This window comes from Mastigoproctus giganteus, chromosome 1, assembly GCF_048544385.1.
Source record: "Mastigoproctus giganteus isolate SK-2022 chromosome 1, ASM4854438v1, whole genome shotgun sequence".
NCBI classification, from domain to species: domain Eukaryota; kingdom Metazoa; phylum Arthropoda; class Arachnida; order Uropygi; family Thelyphonidae; genus Mastigoproctus; species Mastigoproctus giganteus.
Genome location: NC_143575.1, coordinates 165,663,493 through 165,677,682, shown reverse-complemented (window position 1 = coordinate 165,677,682; position 14,190 = coordinate 165,663,493). Strand labels below are relative to the sequence as shown.

The 14,190-nt window shown below is 38.7% G+C and overlaps 1 protein-coding gene across 4 annotated transcripts in view; it reads right to left on the bottom strand.

The window, feature by feature from the left end:
* LOC150091241 (RNA-binding motif, single-stranded-interacting protein 2-like) overlaps window positions 1–14,190 on the bottom strand; it is a 662,097-nt gene that overhangs the window by 507,876 nt on the left and 140,031 nt on the right. The window lies entirely within an intron of this gene.

Genomic DNA, 14,190 nt, shown 5'->3' with positions numbered 1-14,190 from the left:
CCTGGAGAGAGGGCACCTGCGAGGTGATCTGATAGAGATGTATAATGCCTTGAATGAATTTAGCAAGCTGAATGCTGATGGGATTCTTCCTCTTGCTCAGATTAAGAACCTGAGGAGGCATAGATTCAAATTGAAGTAAGACAGTTGTAGAATAGATGTATGGAAATTTGCCTTTAACCAGTGGTTTGCTGATTGTTGGAAGAAACTTCCATCTGCCATGGAAGTTGATAGCCGAAATAAATTCAAGGAAGAACTGAACAAACACTTGGAGCGAATGGATAGGTGAAATGGGAAGGGTGTGTTTTTTTTTGCTTTGAGGCTTATGCTGTATAAGCTTGCTTTCTTGCATCATATGCCTCCACTAATGCTAATACACTCAAGGTAGTGGTAAATGAAAAAAAAACCTACGGGGTTATGGCAGTCAGATATGAAGTTCTCTCAGCAATACAGACAATGCAGTTTTGTTAATGAGATACAGGAACTCTGTTAATAGGAATAAAGAGGTGATTATCCCATTGTATAAGGCAATGGATTTTCCCCCATCATGAGTAGTGCATACAGGTCCGGAGACATTATTTTAGTAAGGTTATAGATCTCCTGGAACAGGTGCAAAGAAGGACAACAAGGTCGGTGAAAGGAACAAAAACAGGTTACGAAGAAAGTCTTCAATTCTGCAAATTAGAGCATCCAGAGATTAAATACCTGTAAGGTGATCTGATTCAAGTGTTTCGAGATTTATTATTATTATTTATTATTATTAGCCTTATGGTGCAAGGAAGCCTGAGGCTTATGCTACACCAGGAAGGGAAAAAAAAAAATTCTGAATTACCCAGAAAGAGAGAGAGAGAGATGTAGAAGGGAATCACCAAGAAAGAGAAGTATGATGATATCCAGATCAGGACCTTGGGTGTGCCTAACCCATACTCGCCAGATGTGAGCCCCTGGGGTTATTTTTTTTTTTATTTTGAATGAATTAACCAAGCTCAATGCCAATGGCATTCTTTCTCTACACACGAGAGGTATAAATTCACATTGAAGAAGAACGGATAGATGTGTTGAAATTTTCTTTCAATCAGTGGATGTTTCATTGTTGGAACAAACTTTCATCTGTTGTTGTGGAAGTAGGTGGTTTAAATAAATTCAAGGAAGAACTAAACAAATCATTGGTGAAGATGGCAGGTGGTGTGGGAGGATTTTTTTTTTTTTTTTTTTTTTTTGGGTTGAAGCTTTATAAGATTGCTTTTATGCATCATATGCCATTACAAATAATAACTATGAACCCCAGGCTGCACTTGATCCCTACTCACCAACTATACTGGGATTACAACATAAAAATGGACAAGATGATCCTGCATAACCGACCAAACATAATTCTCATTGACAAGAAAGAAATGGCTGTCTACCTGATTAACCATGTGGTGCCTAACAACAACAAGTGATTGCCATCCCGGTCACTGTGTATACCACAGCCTCCATAGGATCTTAGCAGCGATTGTCCTCTCAGAGAACCCTTACACCAGAAAGCTGCAATCCTGAACATCTGTAGAATAGGCAGTGAGTTCTTCGACCAATAATCGTAATAAGATAGACAGGACAGGAAGGGAAGGGGGGATGCTGTTAGTTAAGAAACACAAAATCTAATGGAAGTGCATCCAATTGATGTGGGTGGACAATGCAATGTTGAGTCTGTTTGGTGTGACATAAGCACTAGGAAAGGGAAAATGAGAGTAGGTATATGTTATAGGCCTGATGAATCTGATGAGCATAATGAGCAATTGTGCAGAGAAATTGAGTGGGCCAGTAAATTAGAGTGTCTTATAATGGGGGATTTTAATTTCCCGGATATTGACTGGAATTTGTGGGTTGATAACTCACACACTAGCAAGGCTTTTGTGGATTTATTGGATGATTGTTTTCTACAGCACCATGTTCGGGAAGCAACTAGACGGAGTAATACTCTTGATCTGATATCAGTAGTGATTCTTCATGCATCAAGAACCTGCAGATATAGGAACCACTAAGTGGCAGTGATCACAGTGTGCTGAAGTGGGATTTACTCAAAGAGATAACTACTATCAAGGGTAAAGGGAAGGGTTTTTGCTTTCCTAAAGATGACTACGGTGGTCTCAGACAGTATTTAAATTCTATACGGTGGGACCAACTGATGATGAGCAAATACAAATTGGGAAGCATTCAAAGAATTAATCTTAGAAGCTACTAGGATTTTCATATGAACAAAGTAATATTGTTCAAGATTTAGACCTAAATAGATGTCAGATGAACTAATTAGACATGTAACAGAGAAAAAAAATACATGGGATACATATATAAATTAACATGTGAAACAGAACCTTATGATAGATATAAGCTGGTCTATAACCAAGTTACAAAGGAGGTTAGGTTAGGCAGGTGGAGGCAGATTACAAGAAATCTTTGGCAAAGGATGCAGAGAAAAACAGCAAAGAGTTCTTTACTTATGCAAACTCTAGAAGGAAAGGGATGAATCAGATTGGTCCACTTAATATCGATGGTTGAACTGTTGATGATCCTGCACAGGTAACTAACAAACTAAATGAATATTTTGCATCAACATTCACACATGAGGAGTTATTCAGGTAGGGGAATGCCAGAGGTGTATTCAACTCTGGCAGTAAGCTAGATAATCTTGTAATAACTGAGAGTAAAGTGGAGGAGAAATTGTTGAAGATAAACACAAGGAACGCACCTGGGATGGATGAAATCTATCCAGTTATATTAAAGGAGGCGGCAAAAGAAGTAAGCAAACCCTTAGCTCTGATTATAAGAGCTTCTTGGACTCAGGGGTAGTTCCCATGGACTGGAGATGTGCGAATGTGACCTCAATCCACAAAGGAGGATCAAAAGGAGACAGGTAATTACAGACCTGTTAGTTTAACTTCTGTTCCAGGGAAATTAATGGAGGCACTGGTTAAAGAAGCATTGCAGGATCATCTAGACAAGACTTCAGTTATAGCTCGGACACAGCATGGGTTTGTTAAGGAGAAGTCTCGTCTGACTAACTTGATTGGATACTATGATGTAGTCACAAAGGAACTGGATGCAAAGAATATCTTTGATATCATAAATTTGGCTCTTAGAAAAGCCTTTGATACTATTGCACATGGAAGACTGCTCCACAAATTGGAGCAGTGTAGCATTGGAGGCTAATTGCTGCTATGGATAAAGGGATGGTTGAATGGGAGAAGACAGAGAGTGGTAATCAATGGACACTGCTCATCATGGACTAATGTTATTAGTGGAGTCCCTCAGGGTTCAGTGTTGGGTCCATTGTTGTTTTCTGTATTTATAAATGATATTGATGATGTCATAACAAGCTTAATTTCCAAGTTTGCAGATGACACAAAGGTTGGCAGAGTTGTTAAGGACACTAATGACAGTACGCTGCTGCAACAGGATCTAGAAAAGTTGAGCAGATGGGTTGTCAGCTGGCAAATGAAGTATAACATTGACAAATGTAAAGTACTACATATGGGAATCAATAACCCCAGAGTGACGTATCAACTCTGTGGTACCACACTGAGAGTGGTAGAGAACGAAAAGGACCTGGGGGTAATTGTGCAGGCAGATATGAAGTTTTCTGAATAGTGTAGATGGTCTGCAAGAGTAGCTCATGGTATCTTGTCAATGATATACAGGAATTTTTCTAACAGGGATAAGGAGGTGATTATCCCCTTGTATAAGGCAATGGTCATGCCACACCTTAAGAAGTATGTAGAGCTGTTGGAACGAGTACAGAGAAGGGCAACAAGATTAGTGAATGGAACAAAGGGTTACTCTTACGAAGAAAGCCTTAACTTTTGCAAATTACAGTGTCTGGAGATTAGGCACCTGTGAGGTGATCTGATTGAGGTGTATAAAGCCTTAAATGGTTTGAGCATGCTCAAAGCGAATGGGATTCTTCCTCTTGTTCAGAATAATCGCCTGAGAGGGCATAATTTCAAATTGAGGAAAGACAGATGTAGGATAGATGTGTGGAAGTTTGCCTTTAACCAGCAGTTAATTGGTTGGTGGAATAGACTTCCATCCTTTGTTGTGGAAGTCGATAGCCTAAATAAATTTAAGGCTGAGCTGGGCAGGTATTTGGAACGAATGGAGGGATAAAATGGGAGTGGTTTTTTTTTTTTTTTTTGGCTGATGCTGCATAAGCTTGCTTCTTGCATCATATGCCTCTACTAATGCTAATTCTTCAAATTCGCCAACAAAATCCACATGCTCCTTCAGATTCCTCATTCCTCACTGTTGCTATCACATTCATTTGCTGGACCATGTTTTTCGATGATGATCTCTCCAAAGCCACTCTCTTTCTGAAGCATTCATTACACTTGATGTAATACTTTCCCAAGCAATAACAAGATTACAGATAACATCCAAGACATTCCAATTTGGCTGCAAATTGTACACATTCTCGCAGAATGTGCTGTATAATGGTCTAGAATCATCAAAATATTCCTTTTTTCTGAAGCCATTCTTCTGTCCAATTTTGATAACCAAGACTGAAAAATTTTGAATGTAAGCCAAGCACTTCTATTGGCCTCATAATCACAGGGAAGTTGGTTAACTGCTTTAAAACAGCTTGGCTTAGAAAACTTACCAATCACAAGAGGGAGTAGTTTTGTACTGCCGTCCGAATTGCAGAATAACAAAACTTTCCTCGAACCGCAAATGTTTGCGGTTCGAGGAAAGTTTTGTTATTCTGCAATTCGCAGCATATTATAAATAAACCTGTCTCATCAAGATTAAAAATATCCTTTGCCTCATATTTTTCAAGAATGGACCATACAGAACACAACCAGTCTGTAGCCTTTTCTTTGTCGACTAATCCAGACTCACCGCAAACACTTTGCGAAACCAAGTTATTCCTGTCTTTAAATTTTTGGAGCCAGCCACAGCAGCATTTGAAGTCACTAATCCCATGTTGCTGAACTAGATAATTTGCCTTTTCTTGAAAAATCAGACCTGATATTGGCAATTAGATGCACACATTTGTTGGTACCCCTCGAAAGGTTTTGTTTAAAGCTCCTTGTGTTTTGCACCACGAATTCATTTCCTGTTTTTTATCGCTGCTCCAGAGTCACGCACTTCAAGTCTTTTTTGGTTTTTCAGTACTGTAGATAAAGTAGGTAAAGGGATGTTATATTCCTCTGCAATGTCCGTTTTGCTTCTTTCCATCCTATTAGCCTCTTGTATAATTTTTAGTTTAATTTCCATGCTTAATTCTGTCCATCTACGATTTTTCGCCATAACACTGCTAGATAAGATTTAATATAAACAAAAGACATAAGCTCCGAAAAAAAGACAGCTCAGATAAAATGACTTGTTATTGTTATTTAGTTTTTAGGAGCATTAGCAACCAAGGCCATATTGCTCCGGGATATGCGGTGGTCATTCCCTGACCTTTCCGCATCCTCCGTATTTGGTGGTGACGGGCTTGAACCCCGGTCTAATCAAGAAGCGTGTGCTACGCACTGCTGCTCCTTCCCACCTGGCTACGGAGGCGCCTGCTAAAATGACAAAAAATAGATTGCTGTATATGATAGCAAAAGACTCTTTGAACTGGGTTAACAATTACAACTGACCCTATTTCCGCAGAGAGCGAGGGAGTGCATATAAACTTTTTTAACAACTTAGAAAAACTTTTTATTCTTTTGTTAATTTAACAACTCATCCTTCAGAAGGGCGTTTTTCCGAGTGCACTTGACATTGTAGCTACCGTAAACTGCTTTTGTTTACACAAAACTAATTTCTAACAAGTCAGTGCCATCCTTTGGGAAGTAGGGAGCCAGGTGGCTGGGGGAAATAATCGAATTGCTCTGCTAAGATATGTATTAAACATACACAATGACAATATTTATTTCTCACAGGGTGAAAAAGGACTTCCTAATACATATTAACCAAATTTTGTAATAAATGAATATATTTACATAGAAAGGCCTATCCTTTCGCATGGGAATGGTATGTGCTTCATATAAACGAGTACTTTGTATAAACCGAGTTTGTCTTAATGAGATTTTACTGTTATATAATATTAGCATTAGTTGAGGCATACAAGGCAAGAAAGCAAGCTTATGCAGAATCAGCCAAAAAAAAAAAAAAAAACTTCCCATTTCACCCCTCCATTCGTTCCAAATGCCTGTCCAGCTAAGTCTTAAATTTATTTAGGCTTCAACTTTCACAACAAAAGAGGAAAGATGAAAGTCTGTTCCACCAATCAACTACCCGCTGGCTAGAGGCAAATTTCTACACATCTATTCTACAACTGTCTTTCCTCGATTTGAATCTATGCCCCACCTCAGTTCTTAATCTGAGCAAGAGGAAGAATCCCATCAGCATTCAGCTGCTCAACCCATTTAAGGCCTTATACACCTCAATCAGATCACCTCGCAGGTGCCTACTTTCCATGCGCTGAAATTTGCAGAATTTAAGCCTTTCTTCGTAAAAGCACCCCTTTGTTGCCATTCTAGCAACTCTACATCCTTCCTAAAATGAGGCCTCCAGACCTGTACACAATACTCTAGGTGTGGCCTGACCATTCTTGTATAATGGGATAATCACCTCCCTGTCCCTGCTAACAAAATTCCTATATATCATTGATAAGGCTCCATGACCTGCCCTGACAACCCCTCTGTACTGCTCAGCAAACTTCATATTTGACTGCACAATTAACCCCAGGTCTTCTTCACTTTCCTGAGGATAGTACCACACAGTTGGTACATTTCTCTTTGGTCATTACTACCTGCATTTGTGAATGTTAAAATTCAGTTACCACTTTTCATCTAGATCCAGTTGGAGTAGTGTACTGTCTTTACTGTCATTAACAACCCTGCCAACCTTTATATCATCTGCAAACTTGGACAATAAATCTGATATACCTTCATTGATATCACTGATAAATATACAAAACAACAATGGGCCCAACATAAACCCTGGAGAACTCCACTAATAACATTTGTCCATGAAGAGCAGTGTCCATTGATTACCACTCTCTGTTGTCTCCCACTCAACCATCTCTTTATCCATTGTAGCAACCTACCCTTAATGCCATACCTCTCCAATTTGTACAGCAGTCTCCCATGTGCAACAGTATCAAAAGCTTTCCTGAAATCCAAGTATATGATATCAAAATTATTTTGGCATTCAGTTCCTTTATCACCACATCATAGTATCCAATCAAATTGATCAGACAAGACGTCCCTTTAACAAACCTATGCTGTGTCTTAACTATTACCACAGTCTTGTCTTGATGAACCTGCAATGCTTCTTTATTATTATTATTATTATCAGCTGTATGGTGTAAGGAAGCCTGCAGCTTATGCTGTACCAGCCAAAAAAAAAAAAAAAAATTCTGAATTACCCTGAGTGAGAGAGAGAGTTTGGTTTTTTTTTTTTTTAGGAGCATTAGCAACTAAGGCTATATTGCTCCGTGATATGCGGTGGTCATTCTCTGACCTTTCCACATCCTCCGTATTTGGTGGTGACGGGCTCGAACCCCGGTCTAATCAAGAAGCGACTGCTGCTCCTTCCCACCTGGCTATGGAGGCGCCCAAGAGAGAGAGAGAGAGAGAGAGAGAGAGAGAGAGAGAGAGAGAGAGAGAGAGAGAGAGTAGAAGGGAATCACTAAGAAAGAGTAGAGTGATGATATCCAGCTCAGGACTCTGGGTGTGCCAAGCCCGTACTCACCAGATGTGAGCCCCTGGGGTTAACCATTGATTCCATTATTTTCCCCATAACACAAGTTAAACTAACAGATTTGTAGTTACCTGTGTCACCTTTAGAGGGGAACAGGTATCCTGTGTGCTATCAGACACTCAGTCTAAAACACTGATGGATCCAATATCTTTCTATTACAGAAGATTTAGGAGAAGTCCGGTTGGCCTGCCTCCCTAAAATCAACCCATGCACACCTTCTCGATGGTAAGCCCTGTTACGTCACTTAGGTGGCAACGAACGTGTAGAGTGGTTCTCTTCAAGACACCTGGTCAGCGTGAAGAGGAAAAGACCAAACACTCCAGCATATGACAGCACGACAAAACAAATGGTCTTCAGTCCCCAGCAGCTTTCACTCCCCCTTTTACGGCAGCGAGAGGATCAGAGTGGAAGCAGAGGGTGCTAAGAATCTCTGGGTACGACCAGGCTGCCACGCACGGAAACTGAACTTGGCCTGTTACAACATAAGATCACTCATCGGTGAAGACAGGATACTAGAACTGGAAAAGGAATTAGAAAATGTGAATTGGAATACCATCGGTTTGGCTGAAACAAGAAGAAGAAATGAATCACTTATAAGTTTATCATGTGGAAATCTGCTGTACACTAATGGAAACAGTGAAAGGAGTGAAGGTGGAGTTGGGTTTCTGGTCCATAAAGATTTAAAAAACAACATTTTGGAATTCAAAAGTACATCACCAAGGGTGTCAAGACTAATACTCAAGATTTCTAAGAGGTACAATCTAAAGGTTATAATGATTTATGCACCAACATGATGATGAAGAGGTTGAAGAAACATACACCGAAATTTAGAGTCTTCTAGATGAACAGAAAACCCACTACACTATTATTATGGGGGAACTTCAATGCCAAGGTTGGAAAAAGACAAAACAGCACAGAAAGGGGAACTATAGGAAATTTTGGAATTGGTGAAAGAAATAAGAGACGAAAGACTTGTGGAATTTGCAGAATTTCAAGGATTGTCAGTAATGAACACTTTTTTCAAGAAAAGGGTGAACAGAAAGTGGACATGGAAGAGTCCAAATGGATTAACAACTAATGAAATCGACTTCATCCTCACTAACAGAAGATATATTGTGAATGATGTTACCGTCCTGAATAAGGTAAATGTTGGAAGTGATCACAGAATGGTAAGATGTACACTTGATATAGATGTAGGAAAGGAAAGGAAAAAACTGACATGAGTAAATAATACAAAGGTCTTTGAGATTACAGAAGAGGAGACAAAGCAGTACATACTGGAACTTAAGAACAAGTTTGAGCTTCTGCAGAATGCTCAGGACCAAGATATCGACAAGGAATATTACAACTTTCTGAAAGTGATAAAGCTCAAGAAACCTATAGGGAAAAAGAAATCCAAAGAAGAAAAAATTAGTCAAGAAACACTTGTTACGATGAACCGAAGACAAAAAATGAAGAGCAAGATAAACACTGACAAGGAGAAAATTGAGTATACTGAGTTGAAATTGAGTATATTGAGTATATTGAGTATGCAAAGCCATTAGAAAGAGACTCAGAGGACATAAGAAGATATAACACATGAAAGGAAGAACAAGCATTAAGGGAAAACAAAGGATTTAAATCAGCAGCCATGAGCAGTAATACAAAAAGACAAATGATACTGAAACTGAAGAATAGCGATGGTGTACTTATAAACAGCAGAGAAGGCATAATTCAAATAGCAGAAGACTACTATAGAGAATTATACAAGGAGCAAGGGAACGATGCCAGCAGTGGGAAAGATGGATTGCAAATTAGCAACACATGCAACATACCCGATATTCTTCCTGATGAGGTAGAGCATGCATTGAAGAAAATCAAGAATCAGAAAGCCCAAGGGGGAAGATGAAGTTACTGTAGAGTTGTTAAAATTGGGAGGAAGAGACATGACACAAAAACTGGCAAGGCTCTTCACAAAGTGAATTAGAAAAGGTGTGATGCCTCAGCAGTGGAATAATGCAATCATAGTTTTGCTGCATAAGAAAGGAGATAAATCAGAAATTGGAAATTATAGACCAATTAGCTTGTTATCCCACATCTACAAGTTGTTCACAAGGGTCATTACTAACAGATTAGAAAGAATACTTGATGAGAATCAACCGACAGAGCAAGTTGGCTTTAGAACAGGATTCTCAACTATGGATCACCTTCACGTAATATCACAACTAATGGAGAAAGCAAATGAATACAAAACACCATTATGCCTGGCATTTGTGGATTATGAAAAGGCATTTGACTCCATATAGCATAGGGCAATGTTTCGGGCACTAGAAAGACAAGGCATAGATACCCCACATATTATGATTTTGAAGAAAATATATGAGAATGCTACCTCCTTTATTAGACTAGACAAAGACAGTAGGAAATTTAAAATCGAGAAAGGAGTTTGATAAGGAGACACAATATCTCCGAAGCTGTTTACTGCTGCTCTTGAGGAAGCTTTCAGAAGATTAGACTGGTCGCAGAAAGCAGTCAATGTGAACGGAGAGTACCTAAACCATTTATGATTTGCAGATGACATTGTGGTCATAAGCCACGATCCCAAAGAATTAGAGGAAAATCTTAATCAGTTATGCACAGTTAGTAAGGATTTTGGACTAAAGATGAATATGGCTAAAACAAAAGTAATGATGAACAAGTATGCCACAGAAAGGCAAATAATGATTGAAGGAGCAGTAATTGAAAAAGTGGAGTCATATACTTATCTGGTACAAGTTATTAGCTGTAATAATGATAAATGGCTGGAAGTCAAGAGAAGAATACATTTTGGATGGACAGCATTCAGGAAATATAGTCACATACTGAAGAGCAATATCCCAGTTTGTCTGAAACGTAAAATAATGAACCAATGTATACTCCCCACCATGACTTATGGAAGTGAAACTTGGGCACTCACCAAAAGAATAGAAGAGAAACTGAGAACTACACAGCAAAGAATGGAACAAATTATATTGGGAATCAGACTGTTAGATAAGAAGAGAAACACGTGGATTAGGCAGCAAACTCAAGTAAAGGACATTCTTATCAAAACTAAAATGGTCTTGGGCAGGACACATAGCTCAAAGACATGATGACAGATGGACTAAGAAAATAACAGAATGCTACCCAAGAGGAGCTAGAAGAAAACCTGGAAGATAAAGGCGGAGATGGATAGATGAAACTCATGAGTTTGTGGGTAGTAAATGGATGGCCAGTGCTCAAAACAGAAGGAACTGGAAAGTTGCTGGAGAGGCCTTCATCCTGCAGTGGATTGAAAATGGCTGATGATAATGATCATGTCACCTTTTGAACCTATTATTATATTTAAAGCTCTGAAATTAATGCTATGAATGTAAAAACAGTATTTTTAAGAATAAATATCAATTAAATGGAATACAGTATAAAATAACCAAACTAAATTTAATTAAATAAAATTTTGTACATTTTCATATGTTCGAAGCCCAGACCGAAAGTTTTCGTAACTGCCACTGTAAGGCCCCTGCATTGATCTTTTTTGACAGTGGCATAATGTGGAGACTTCACTTCTCTGATGAAGTCCCTGGTTGAGGATCTCTTTTTGTGAAGAAAGAATGTAGTGTTGACTGTCGAAGTTTTCTCTTTCTTTCTTTGAAAATCTCAGAATAATGGATATAATTTTGCTTCTTTTCACTTTGCTCCCAGTAGTAGTCAATCACACAGAGCTCATTAGTGAGGGTCTCTACGGCTGAAAGGATGTGCTGTAGATTGCTTTTCATAGATTTTAGAGGAGGCTCTTAATCTTTTTCTTTCTCCTCCTCCTTCTATTGGCTTAGTTCTTTAGCAAATTCTTCTAAGTCTTCACTGGAAGGCTGCTGTACATGGCATCAAACAGCTCTGTTCACATCTTCAGCTGTAACCACGTCCAATCCTGCCTCTTGTGCCAGCCTGCTAATGTCTTCAACAACATTCTCCACTGGCTCTAATCCTGTGAAGTCATGCATAAATTGCAGGAGAAGTTTGCATCAGGCTTCATTCAAACAGTTCACTGACACTTCCTCCCAAGCTGCACTGATGTAATTAATGCCATTCAAAATTTCAAATGAGTACCAATAATCCTTGATAATTTCATTTGACCTGTTCAAACTCTCACCATTGTCATGAAGGTTTGGTGGAGACAGTAAGCTTTAAAGGTTGCTATTACCTCCTGGTCAATTGGTTGCAAAACTGAAGTGATGTTTGGTAGCATGTAAGCAACATTGATGTCTAAGGATGTTCCGACTTTCACAAGGTTTGTGGGATGGCCAGGGGCATTGTCCAAGAGAAGAGTAGCTTTGGCCGGTAACTCATTCTCTTGATGAAAATGGAACATAATAGGGCAAGAAGATTGCTTATGTAATTCAAGCCCTCCTGTTCCATTTCTAGTAGTCTGCCAACATGGCTTTGTTTAATCCCGTGAGAGCATATGATGTCTGTGAATTTTACACCAATGTTGGTTTTAATTTTAAAGTGCAGAGACATTTGCACCCAGCAGAAGTTGTCTGCTAGGTGTAAATGCTTGTCTAGCCTGTCTTTTGCAACCTTGAAACTTGGTACAGACTGCTCTTCATGAAGAATGAAGATTTGTGATGGTAATTTCTTCCAATAAAGCCTGGTCTTGTCGACATTAAAAATGAGATCAGGAGGATAATTACCCTCCTCTACACACAATGGCTTGAAGTTTTGTTATTTGATTTTTTAGGAGCATTAGCAACTAAGGCCATATTTCTCCGGCAATATGCGGTGGTCATTCCCTTGACCTTTCTGCATCCTCCGTATTTGGTGGTGACGGGCTCGAACCCCGGTCTAATCAAGAAGCGTGTGCTACGCACTGCTGCTGCTCCTTCCCACCTGGCTCCAATGGCTTGAAAATCCGAAAGAAATGTTGCAGCCGCCTCGCCACTTAATTTCTCACAGAAGTACTTACTTCGAGATTTAAATCGCATAAACCATACCTTGCTAACCTAAAATGTCTCATTGCAACTCTCTTTTTCCTTAAAATCTTCAAAAATTGGCTTTGCCTTATCAGTAATAAAAGTTAGAGTCAATGGAATCCTTTTTTGATTTAAGTCATCCGCCCAAAATAATAATTTCTGCATCCTTTTCTGAAAGTTTACTTCTGTTATAACTCACTTGTATCGAACTTAATGTTGTATCGGGTTGTATTGATTGTTTTATTTTTTTTTCTGAATTTTCATTACAGTACTCACAGTTGATGAAGGCAATTCATACTTCTACACACATTAGGATGTGTCTAACCATCTTCCAGTCTACGAATTACCGCCATCACTTTTTTTCCCAACATGATAGATCTACATGACTTTTTAGCAACATTTTCATTTTCACTTGGCTTTACTGTCTTCCCTTACTAGACATGGCTGCTCTCATTTTATTAATTCAATCAACAATTTTTAATTAAAACTCATAAATTGACATTGTAGAATAGTGGCCCAACAATAAAACACCAACAAGCGAACTGAGAACCTACTTCACACACAGTTATCTTGTTTTACACAACTTTTATAGTGAACCTACTTCATATACAGTTATATGAGTGTTCCTCTCCTCTTATCTCCAGCCACTCATCCCTGATAGGCTTAAATGATAGATGGGAATAGCTCTCACCTCTTATTGACTATGCAGTTTCTTTACATCATTTCCAGCAGTTGCCAATTTATGAAATTTTTTATAGTGTTTTGATATTTTTGGCCAGCTGGTTTCAAAACCATTGTTATTGTGAATCAATGCAAAACAAACTGTTGTAAACTGAGGCCTTACTACCTGTAATGACCATTCCATTCACTGTGTGAATCACCGGCAGGTGCCAAAGAGCCTCCATAAATACCTAGCAGCAGTAGGGCCTCCCAGAAAGGGAGGCCCTACTGCTGCTAGGTATTCAGGATCACAGCTTTCTGGAACTCCAGAAAGCTGTGATCCTGAACACCTGTAGGAGAGTACAAGAATTCCTCAACCAACAGTAATAATAATATTAACCAGAAACAACCAACCAGCCCCTGTCACAAGACAGAAAAAAATATATTAAAAAAGGAGGAAAATGTTTATAATTCTCCCCACTCAGAAAAACTGTCGTAATCTGCCACTAAAGAACTCTCTTTTCCAACTAAGGGCAATCAAAGAGAGTGCAAAAATTAGGTATTAGCATCAGCAAAATGATGGAAGGAAGCAAGCTTAAATAGCACCAGCCAAAAAGAATAAAATAAAAATATAAATAAAATGTAGTTAGAAAGGTAATAATAACAAATGGTCGCTATTTTTTTTCAGTAATTATATATTTTATTATAGTATTTTGTAATATATTTGTTCTGATTTGCTTTCACCCCAATAAAGCTGTTTCTTTGTTACATATCAATTGCATTGCACAATTCATCAACTCCATTGCTTTAGATTTTTTAAAGGATCATGAGAGGTTAA